We start from the raw sequence: 11,610 nt of genomic DNA on the forward strand, positions 1-11,610 counted from the left end.
TTTTTCTTGATAAGATATAAGCATATTAGAAATTGTGGATTACCTTCTTCTAAACTGATATTGTCTTTAGTATTTTCTTTGTTCTCAAGTCCTCTCTTCTATTTGACTTGAGAGATATTAGACATCTTCTCTTTTCTAAGTGTTATCATGGCAAAATTTGTTGAAATGAAGAGTGCAATTGCACAAATGCAAGAGCAATTGAGAAAGTTAATGCTTGCGATGCATCAACTCAATTTACCACCACAAAGAGCAACAAGATTGGCATGAAGTGAAGATATAGAAATGGTTGGAGCTGCTTCAACATCTTCACCAAACCATGTCTTTTCTCCTATGGTGGAACGCCTTTGCAGTGTTAGAGAATCAAGAATTGCCATACCCAAGAAGTTTGATGGCACCAGATCCAAGTTTCGAGGATTTATCAATCAAGTACAACTTAAGATTGAACTTCAACCCCAAAGCTATCCAACTCTAGGATCGTAAGTTAGATTCATTGGTACGCTTCATTTAGGTTCAGTACTATCATAGTTTTCATCTTTTCTTGAACAACGAGATCTAATATTGGATAATCTAGAGGCTTTTTTGGTGGAGTTTCGATCCATATATGGAGAACACGATGTAATTCGTATTGCAACTAATAAGCACCATAATTAACGACAAGATAATCAATTAATAATGTTATATGCTTCACAATTTTGACAACTTGTAACTGATATGAAGTGGGATGATGCTGCACTTATTAGCCAATTTTTCTACGGATTACAATATGAGGTAAAAAAATTAATGCTCAACTTACCTGTTCCTCAAACATTGAGTCAAGCAATTGACCTTGTTGTGAAGTGTGACAATCGCCTTTTTGAATTTCGATCTGAGAATCGTACAAGTGGAACTCAACGTTACTATAATTCAATGGCAACACCAACACCTCTTCAATACATCATTTGGAAGTAGAAGATATGCAAATTGATGCAGTATGTTTCAAACCTCTTACTGAGCAAGAAAAGACTCGTCGTCGTTAAGAAGGATTATGTTTATATTGTGGACAACCAAAGCACACTGTTCAACATTGTCCAAAGAAATGATACAATCACAAATTAGAAGCATGGTTGTCAAAAAAGATAATATGTCAAAGCAGAAATCAATTATAAGATCCATAACAAAGAACTTCTTGCAATTGTGGATTCTTTTCAAGAATGGCATCATTATCTAGAAGGCGCTTCCAGTCCAATCATCATGTATACGAATCACAAGAACCTTGAGTACTTTATATCACTACACATATTAAATCATCGTCAAGCTCGTTGGAGCATGTCTTTATCAAGGTTCAAGTTCATCATCACTTATTGGCTACGAAAACAACAAGGTTTGTCCGATGCCTTGTCTAGATGTTCTTAACTTGCACCAAAAGAAAGAGATGCAGCTTTGGAGCAACAAAGAATGGTTTTCTTGAAGCCGGAGCAATTTCATCTTCGAGCACTAAAATCAACATTGACTGTTGATTTTACTTTTTTTAAGCAAGTTAGGTTAAGTATGTCTTCAGACCTTCTTGTTCATGATATCAAGAATAATTCTTCTAAATCTCATGATCTCTCTAAATTTGAATTCAAGAACAACCTACTCTATTTCAAAGGATGCCTATATGTTCTAGAAGGAAAAGCACGTTTTTATATTCTTCAAGCTTGTCATGACTTCCCAGCAACAAGACATTTTGGATATAATAAGACTTTGAAGCTGATATCTAGGGATTTTTGGTGGCCTCAAATGTAGAAGGCAATTAAAGTTTTCGTACAATCATGTGATGTTTGCTCAAGATCGAAAACTCCTTGTCATCGACCTTTTGGACTTCTTCAGCCATTACCCATTCCAGAACAACCATGGTCTTCTGTTTCTAAGGACTTCATCACGGATCTTCCAATCTTAGGTTCTTATGACTCTATATTCGTGATAGTATATCGTTTTACCAAGATGGCACATTTTGTACCATGTACAAAATCTATCACAATTGAAGAAATAGCGAAGCTCTTTCTTGACAATATCTATCGCTATCATTGATTATTCAAGGATATTATATGAGATAGAGGAACTTAATTTGTACCAAGATTTTGGCTGACTCTTTTCAAGATTCTAAAAGTAGATATAAAACTATCTTTGGCATTCCATCCTCAAACTAATGGACAAACGGAGTGTGTTAATCAAATTTTGGAGCAATATTAAAGATGTACCATTAACTACCAACAAGATGATTGGACAACTCTTTTGCCATTGGCAGAGCTTGCTTACAATAATACGGTACATTCTTCTACAAAACAAACACCTTTCTTTGCTAATTATGGTTATCATCCACGACTTGATACTTTTGACTTTTCAAAAGTTGATAATCCTGCTACAAAAGATTTAGCGATTTATTTATCAGAGCTACATGCAATGATGAAGGCGCAGTTAAAAGAGGCTCAAGGACAACAAAAGGTCAATGCGGATGTCTATCGAAAGGAACAACCATCATTCATCTTGGATGATAAGGTATGGCTACTTCGTCGCAATATCAAGACCACTCGTCCTTGTGACAAGTTGGACTATCAAAGGCTCGGACCATTTTCTATTTCTTCACAAATCAATCAAGTTGCATATCGTTTACATCTACCAGAGTCAATGAAAATCCATCTAGTATTCCACGTGTCTCTTCTTGAACCATACAAGACAGTGGACATACCAAGGAGATGACAAGCTCCACCTTGTCTTATAGAAGCAGACAATAATGAAGAGTTTGAAGTAGAAGAAGTCTTAGATTCAAGGTGGCACCGAAATAAATTAGAATATCTTGTCCATTGGCGCGGATATGATATGAGTGAATGCACACAGAAGCCAATAAAGAATCTTGTAAATGCTGCAAAGGCGGTGGAGACTTTTCATGGAAGACATCCATCAAAATCAAGATGAAAACCTTTATTATAAAAGAAACAACATCTAGGAAAGATAACATTCTACTTTCAATCCTTGTTCGGAGCTTCTTTATAGTTGTGATGCTCAGAAGATGGAGAACCAACAACTAGTGGATTCAACTCAAAAGCCATCATTTATTGACTGTCACGGCCATAATCATGTAAGCTAATAATTACATATAGAAATAGGTAGAAGTAAATAAAAGTAGATAAAAGTAAGTTAATTCTATAATATTTAATATAGAAGCTTTCTAGAAACTTCTTAGATGCTGCTTTGACTTCATAGGTGTCTTTAATTGACTTTTTGGATTAGAAACGTGGTCAACAAGTTGGCCATGTGCCACACATGTTAACTTGAAGATCAAGCTAACTATGTGGCCCATACATAGAAAAACTTGCCTTGTAAGTCAAGGCATGTGTCCTATAAAGTCAACACATATTGGAGGTCCTATAGAACGTCGCCACGTAGCCCCTAGTTAGATAGTATATATAGAGACAAGAGTGAAGGCTTCTTCACTCTTGTCAACTCCTTTCTTACTTCTAGTCTAGTTTCAAGGGTCTCTAGTTTTCTTGTCTTTTGGCAATAGCCATTCTAGTTTCTCTTTTCAATATACATACTTATTATTCATATTTTGTTACTTTTCTTTGAGTGAAGGCTTACTTGTCTGAACTATTTTTTCATCGAGTTCTTGTCCTTGATAGATTGATAAGAGTGCACTTACAATATCAGAGCTTTATTTTTCTTGAATAAGAGTGGATTACCTCTTTCTCTTGACAAGACATAAGCGTATTAGAAGTTTGCGGATTACCCACTTCTAAACTGATATTCTTCTTAGTATCTTCTTTGTTATCAAGTCTTTCTTTTCTTTTGTCTTGAGCAGTATCAATCAAATTTTTCTTCTTAGTGTCATTATAGTAGAGCTTGTTGAAATGAAGAGTGCAATGGCACAAATGCAAGAGCAAATGAGGGAGTTAATGCTTGCGATGCATCAACTCAATTCACCAACACTCAAAAGAACAAGAATAGCAGAAAGTGGAGATATAGAGATGATCGAAGCTGCTTCAACATCTACAACAAAACACCTTATAAGTACTAGAGAACCAAGAATTGCTTTACCCGAGAAATTTGATGGTACGAGATCAAATTTTCGAGGGTTCATCAATCAAGTACAATTGGCAATTGAACTTCAACCGCAAAGCTATCCAACTCCAGGATCACAAGTCAGGTTTATTCGCATTCTACTTTCTAGTTCTACATTATCGTAGTTTTCGTCTTTTCTTGAACAACGAAATCCAATATTGGACAATTTGGAAGCTTTTTTGGCGGAGTTTCGATCTATGTATGGTGAACACGATGCAACTCATGTTGCAACAAATAAGATCCGAATTCTGGGACAAAGAAATTGCTCAGTAACAATGTATGCTTCACAATTTCGACAACTTGCAATTGACATCAAGTGGGATGATGCTGCACTCATCAGTCAATTTCTTTATGGATTGCAATACGAAGTAAAGAAATTGATGCTCAACTTACTTAATCTTCAAACTTTGAGTCAAGCAATCAATTTTGCGGTAAAATGTGATCATCAACTTTTTGAATTTCGATCCGAGAATCATTCACGGGAACCTCAACGTTATTACTCAATGGCAACATCAACATCTTTGCCAAACGTACATTCGGAAGTAGAAGACATGCAAATTGACGTGGTACGTTTTAAACCCCTAACTGAGCAAGAAAAGATTCATCGTCGTTAAAAAGGATTATGTTTATATTGCGGAGAACCTAAGCACACTGCTCAACATTGTCCAAAGAAACAACGTAACTATAAAATGAGGGGTACGGCGGTCAAAGAAGACAACATGTCAGAAAACGGATTCGTCCAGCTACAATAGGGACCGTGCAGCTCAAACCTTGTACAATTCCTAATGAAGGTCCTATCCTCTCCTCAGAACCCTCTCCTTGTTTTATAATAGACTTATATTTAGGACCTAAGAATTACAAAGCCTTTGCTTTATTAGATTCGGGAGCCTCAGCATATTTTTTAGATGAACAATTTGTTAGAAGTCATAAAATACCTTTTGTACAAAAAACTAAACCAGTACATGTAGAAGTCATTGATGGCCGTCTTTTGTCTTCTGGAGATGTCACTCATGAAACTCGCCCTATAAAAGTAACAATAAACGGTCATGTTAGCTACATAGCTTTTAACATAATTAAATCCCCGTCCAATCCAATTATTTTAGGTTTATCCTAGCTAGAAAAATATAAACCTCGAATAGATTGGAATTCTTGTAAACTTAACTTTTCCCAAAGCATTATTACTAGTTCTACCAACCAAGTAAAAAGTTATAAATCTAGTATAGTAAAACCCGTACTGATAGGTGCAAAAGCATTTATACACGCAGCAAAAGAAGGATCAACTTTTGCTATTTATGCTGCACCTATTTCTGAAAGCGTAAAGACTTCGAGTGGCATTCCAAGTCAATATCAGGAGTATCAAGACGTTTTTGAGAAAAAGAATGCAGATATTCTTCCTGAGCATCGCCCATATGATTGTTCAATCGACCTCAAGGAAGGAACTCAGCCACCATTTGGACCAATTTACAGTTTATCGCAAGATGAGTTGGCTGAACTCAAGACATATATTGACGAGAATTTAGCGAAGAATTTCATACGCCATTCAAAATCTCCAGCAGGAGCTCCAATTCTATTCGTAAAGAAAAAAGATGGATCTTTGTGAATGTGTATTGACTATCGAGGACTCAACAAGATCACAATCAAAAACAGGTATCCATTACCTTTGATATCAGGACTCCTTGACCAGTTGAATCAAGCTAAGATTTATACAAAAATAGATCTAAGAGGAGCATATAATCTAGTACAAATCAAGGAAGGAGATGAATGGAAGACTGCGTTTCGAACCAGGTACTGACATTTTGAATATAATGTCATGCCTTTTGGACTCACGAATGCACCAGCTGCTTTTCAACATCTCATGAATGATGTATTTCGTGAATTCTTAGAGAATTTTGTCGTCTGCTACCTAGACGATATCCTGATCTATTCTAACAACGTCGAAGAGCATGAAATATATGTTTGTCAAGTATTACAAAAACTTAGAGATGTAGGATTGTATGCCAAGATGAAAAAGTACGTATTTCACACTATCCAAGTTGACTTTTTAGGATACATCATTTCAAATGATGGTCTCATGATGGATTCTAAGAAAGTCCAAACAATCATGGATTGGAAGATTCCAAGGACAGTAAGAGATGTCCAATGTTTCTTGGGATTTACCAATTACTATCGGATCTTCATCAAAGATTTCTCACGAGTTGCAGCTCCACTTACACGCTTGACTAGTAAAGATAAATTCCAATGGAATCAAGAAGCGGAAGCAACATTTGAAGCCTTGAAGACATCGTTTGTATCTGCACCAGTCTTATATCGTGTTGACTTTTCCAAGGTATTTTTTATGGAAACAGATGCATCGGATTTTGCCTTGGGTGCAGTTTTATCACAAATGGGAACAGATGACAAACTTCATCCGATAGCTTTTCATTCAAGAAAATTCTCAGCAGCCGAGATCAATTATGAGATCCACGATAAAGAACTACTTGCAATGGTGGATTCCTTTCAAGAATGGCATCATTATTTAGAAGGTGCTTCTAGTCCAGTCACTGTGTATACAGATCATAAGAACCTCGAGTATTTTATGGTAGCACGCATGTTGAATCGTCGTCAAGCTCGTTGGAGTATGTCTTTGTCAAGATTTGAGTTCATTATCACTTATCAGTCAGGAAAACAACAAGATTTGTCCAATGCATTGTCTAGACGTTTTTATTTTGCACCAAAAGAAGGAGATGCAGCTTTTGAGCAACAAAGAACGGTCCTCTTGAAACCGGAGCAATTTCATCTCCGAGCAATGAAATCAATATTGACTGTTGATTCAAACTTTCTCAAGCAAATCTAGTCTAGTATGTCCTTAGACCCTCTTGTTCATGATATTGAGAATAATTCTTCCAAGTCTCATGATTCTTCTAAGTTCGAGTTCAAGAATAATCTATTATATTTTGAAGGACGCCTATATGTTCCAGAAGGAGAAGCACGTTTACGTGTTCTTCAAGCACGTCATGACTTTCCAGCAGGAGGACACTTTGGATATAATAAGACTTTGGAACTCATATCAAGAGATTTTTGGTGGCCACAAATGTGAAAGTCAGTCAAAGACTTTGTACAATCATGTGATATTTGTTCATGATCAAAAATTCCTCATCATCGACCTTACGGACTTCTTCAGCCATTACCTATACCAGAACAACCATGGTCTTCTGTTTCTATGGATTTCATCACAGATCTTCCAAGCTCAAGATCTTATGATTCTATATTTGTGATAGTAGATCGTTTCACCAAGATGGCACATTTTGTGCCATGTACAAAATCTATCACAAGTGAAGAAACAGCTAAGCTTTTCATTGATAATATCTATCGCTATCATGGATTACCTAAAGATATCATATCGGATAGGGGAACTAAGTTTGTGTCAAGATTTTGGAGGACCCTTTTCAAGATTTTAAAAGTGGACATAAAGCTATCTTCGGCTTTCCATCCTCAAACTGATGGACAAACAGAGCGTGTAAACCAAGTCTTGGAGCAATATTTAAGGTGTACTATCAACTACCAACAAGATGATTGGACAACCCTTCTGCCATTGGCAGAGTTTGCTTATAATAATACGGTACATTCTTCTACGCAACAAACACCTTTCTTTGCCAATTATGGCTATCATCCACGACCTGATACTTTTGATTTTTCAAAAGTTGATAATCCTGCAGCAGAAGATATGGCAAATCGGTTGTGAGAGTTACATGCAATAATGAAGACGCAATTGAAGGAAGCTCAAGAACGACAAAAGGTAAACGCAGATCTACATCGTTAGGAGCAACCACAACTCAACGTGGGTGATAATGTAGGGCTACTTCGTCGCAATATCAAGACTACTCGACCTTGTGACAAGTTGGACTATCGTAGGCTTGGCCCCTTTTCTGTTTCTGAACAGATCAACCCAGTTGCATATCAGTTACATCTACCGGAGTCAATGAAGATCCATCCTGTATTCCACGTGTCTCTTCTTGAACCATATAAGACAGTGGATATACAAGGAAGAAGACAAATGCCACCGCTTCCTATAGAAATAGATAATAATGAAGAATTTGAGGTAGAAGAGATATTAGACTCAAGGCGGCGCCGAAATAAGCTGGAATATCTTGTTCATTGGCGCGGATATGATATTAGTGAACGCACATGGGAGCCATCCAAGAATCTAGCAAATGCATCAGCTAAAGTCAAAGTTTTTTATCAACGACATCCATCAAAACCAAGATGAAAATCTCTCTTATAAAAGAGACAAGATTGGGGAAAGATAACATTCAATTTCCTATCCTTATTTGTAACTTCTTTGTATTTGTGATGCTAATTAGATGGAGAGCCAACAACCAGCGGATTCAACTCAAGAACCTTCGTTTGTTGACCTGCCGGACGAGACATTACGATTGTCACAACCTTCAAGACGACGCAATCGAGATGAAGATCTTCAAGAACGACATGTTCTTCCTCGAATAGATGGTGAGATACAATGCATTTGGTATCACGACTTGGGAAAGGACTCCCGTTGTTTGGTGATTTTGCTAGAGGTAGCAACAACTCTTGATGGTGTTCCAAATATTCTATTCGAAGGAAATTATGAAGGCTTCAACAATGATCAAATAACTGGGTAGTCTTCCCACCCTAGTATGGGACACTACCGATGGTTGAGAGGCCCTATCAATCATCTTCGAAGAGAACAGAGATCAGAGTATGTGGCGAATACAATTCGTCGCATCATAGATTTTCTCAACATATGATGACCGCTCTTTGTGGAACTCGTCTCTAGAAGGGGGGAAAATGTCATGGCCATAATCATGTAAGCTAATAATTACATATAGAAATAGGTAGAAGTAAGTAAAAGTAGATAAAAGTAAGTTAATTCTATAATATTTAATATAGAAGCTTCCTAGAAACTTCCTAGACGCTGCTTTGACTTCATAGGTGTCTTTAATTGAATTTTTGGATTAAAAACGTGGTCAACAAGTTGGCCATGTGCCACACATGTTGTTAGCTTGAAGATCAAGCTAACTATGTGGCCCACACGTAGAAAAACTTGCCTTGTAAGTCAAGGCATGTGTCCTACAAAGTCAACACATATTCGAGGTCCTATAGAACGTCGCCACGTAGCTCCTAGTTAGATAGTATATATAGAGACAAGAGTGAAGGCTTCTTCACTCTTGTCAACTCTTTTTTTGCTTCTAGTCTAGTTTCAAGGGTTTCTAGTTTCTTGTCTTTTGACAATAGCCATTCTAGTTTCTCTTTTCAATATACATACTTATTTTTTATATTTTGTTACTTTTCTTTGAGTGAAGGCTTACTTGTCTGAACTATTTTTTCATCGAGTTCTTGTCCTTGACATTGACTTACCGATGTCATTTTACATGCTTTTCTGCTCGATAATGGGCCGAACGTCTGGCTGTAGAAGGTAGTGTGGAGATTCGCTAATATTCAAGCAGTCCATCGGTTTTTGACTGTTCGAATATAAACGATTGCAAGAATATATCGTAAATCTATACGGATGTCCTACGACTGCTCGCCAAAATCTTTTTTCTCCAGCCGGTAGGTCTCTAGATGTTACAGAGAATCTTGAACAACCCAATCTAGTAATCTCCAATACCGCTTTATACTCACGACCTTGTATCCACTGACTACCTTGTTAGATTAACCCAATAAATTTCATTCACTCCGCATACTCAATCCTATAGACACCCTTTTAATTCTTCAATCACAGACGTAACTTCGATTTCACAAAACAGTCAACAGTAATCAAACCCACTTCATTAAAAATCTCGATTCACCATTATAACTCTTCGACTATTCAGCAACGATTGCCTCAGTCTTCCCAAAATCCTATGAAGAAAATAATCCCAATCCTCTGTCTTTTTTCCCCGCGCGAAGTATGAAGCTACCTCTCTGACCCTTAAAAAACTTTGATTCTCTCCCCCTTCCATTTCTTAACCTATCCTCCCCTTTAACCCTAATTCTCCCCTCTTTCAAATCCTAGCCTCTGAATTTCTTCAATCTTCAATCTTGGAGTCAAAATTGGCTCCCGCCGTCAAAGCTTTCTCCTCCGTTTTTACCTTTAAGAGATCTTTTTACCGAAAGGACGTTCTCGGAATGGCACAAAGTACGGAACAGCCTAAAACGGAATCGGAGCCCTGTAATCGGAACCACATTGAATCGCTTGACCAATTCAGGTCTCATATTGGCTAAGAGGCCCGTAGTAAGACCTGGATGTTTCCATAATTGGACCGCAATGGATTGCCCAACCAAATTAGGTCTCATATTGGCTAAGAGGCCCGTAATAGGATCTGGATTGGATGTCATGAAATTTGATCCAATTGGCTCTTCGAATCAGGCTCACCCCTTGTTGAATTGGTCCTTTTCCTTCCTATTGACTCCCATTATTGGAATCGAATGGAGCATTTCAGTATGCTCCGGCTGACTGTAATGGGGTGACTGAACCTGGCCTCTCAGTATTTGCACTAGAATTGGTCGTTGCTCCCAATATTCGAGATAACTGAACATTAATAAAAGTCATCTTTCTTTATATTTTTATGGTATACTCATGTTACAACACGACATCCACCCCCTCTGAACCTATGCATCCTCCGGGATGCACCAATTTATCCAATTGCTGTTTGATTTAGAATATATTCTCTATGTCTTTGCCTAGTTCGTCTTTGTCACCTTCATTATCCAAATCACATTCATCTTCTTGCTGCGTACCTAACTTGCATAATTCTCCTTCAATATTATATAATCTCTTTTCTTTCTTTTCTTTTAAAATCATCAACTTCCTTATACATAATATTTCCATTCTTCAAAATACCAATAAAACTTGCATCAAAGGCACCTTCATCTTGCGAGAGTACCTCCTCTTATGTACCTCCATAATCTCGCTTTAAAGTGGTATCTCCCCAAAATCCTTAAATCTTTCAACAATCTTTGGCAATGGTTTCTCCCTCAACCTATCTCGATTCCGTTCATGGTTAGGAGGTACTGTTAGAAATTGTACAGCTTTCCTCCCATCTTTGCTATGTACCCTTGTATAAGCAAAACCATCGTCAAGTACTTTTGTTTCCATCCGTGTTGCCGTAATATAAGGTTGTCCTAAAATCAACGGATAAGACGTTGTATCTTGAACAAAGAAATGTTGCTCTATCGCAACATCCCTAATCCGAATTTTGACATCTGGACAAGCTCCATATAAGTTGCCCCGTGTGTTATTAGCTGCTCGTATTCTCCATCCATGTTCCATATCATTTGGCCATTTTTGCTTCTTATAAAGATCTTTAGACATGAGATTTATTTCAGAACCATGGTCGACTAAAGCAACAATTGGTTCTTCTATATCTATTACTTTCACCAATATCTCTGTAGTTATCCTTGCCCAATGCGTTTGAGTATAATGGCTCAAAGTTTCTATTTCCTTATCACTATAATCTTCGAAACGTACTCGTTGATTATACCCATTCTTTTCATTTGTTAGTTGCTTGTAACCAATATCAACCTCTTCTTCATCTT

Source organism: Physcomitrium patens, chromosome 20, assembly GCF_059467195.1.
Source record: "Physcomitrium patens ecotype Gransden chromosome 20, ASM5946719v1, whole genome shotgun sequence".
NCBI classification, from domain to species: domain Eukaryota; kingdom Viridiplantae; phylum Streptophyta; class Bryopsida; order Funariales; family Funariaceae; genus Physcomitrium; species Physcomitrium patens.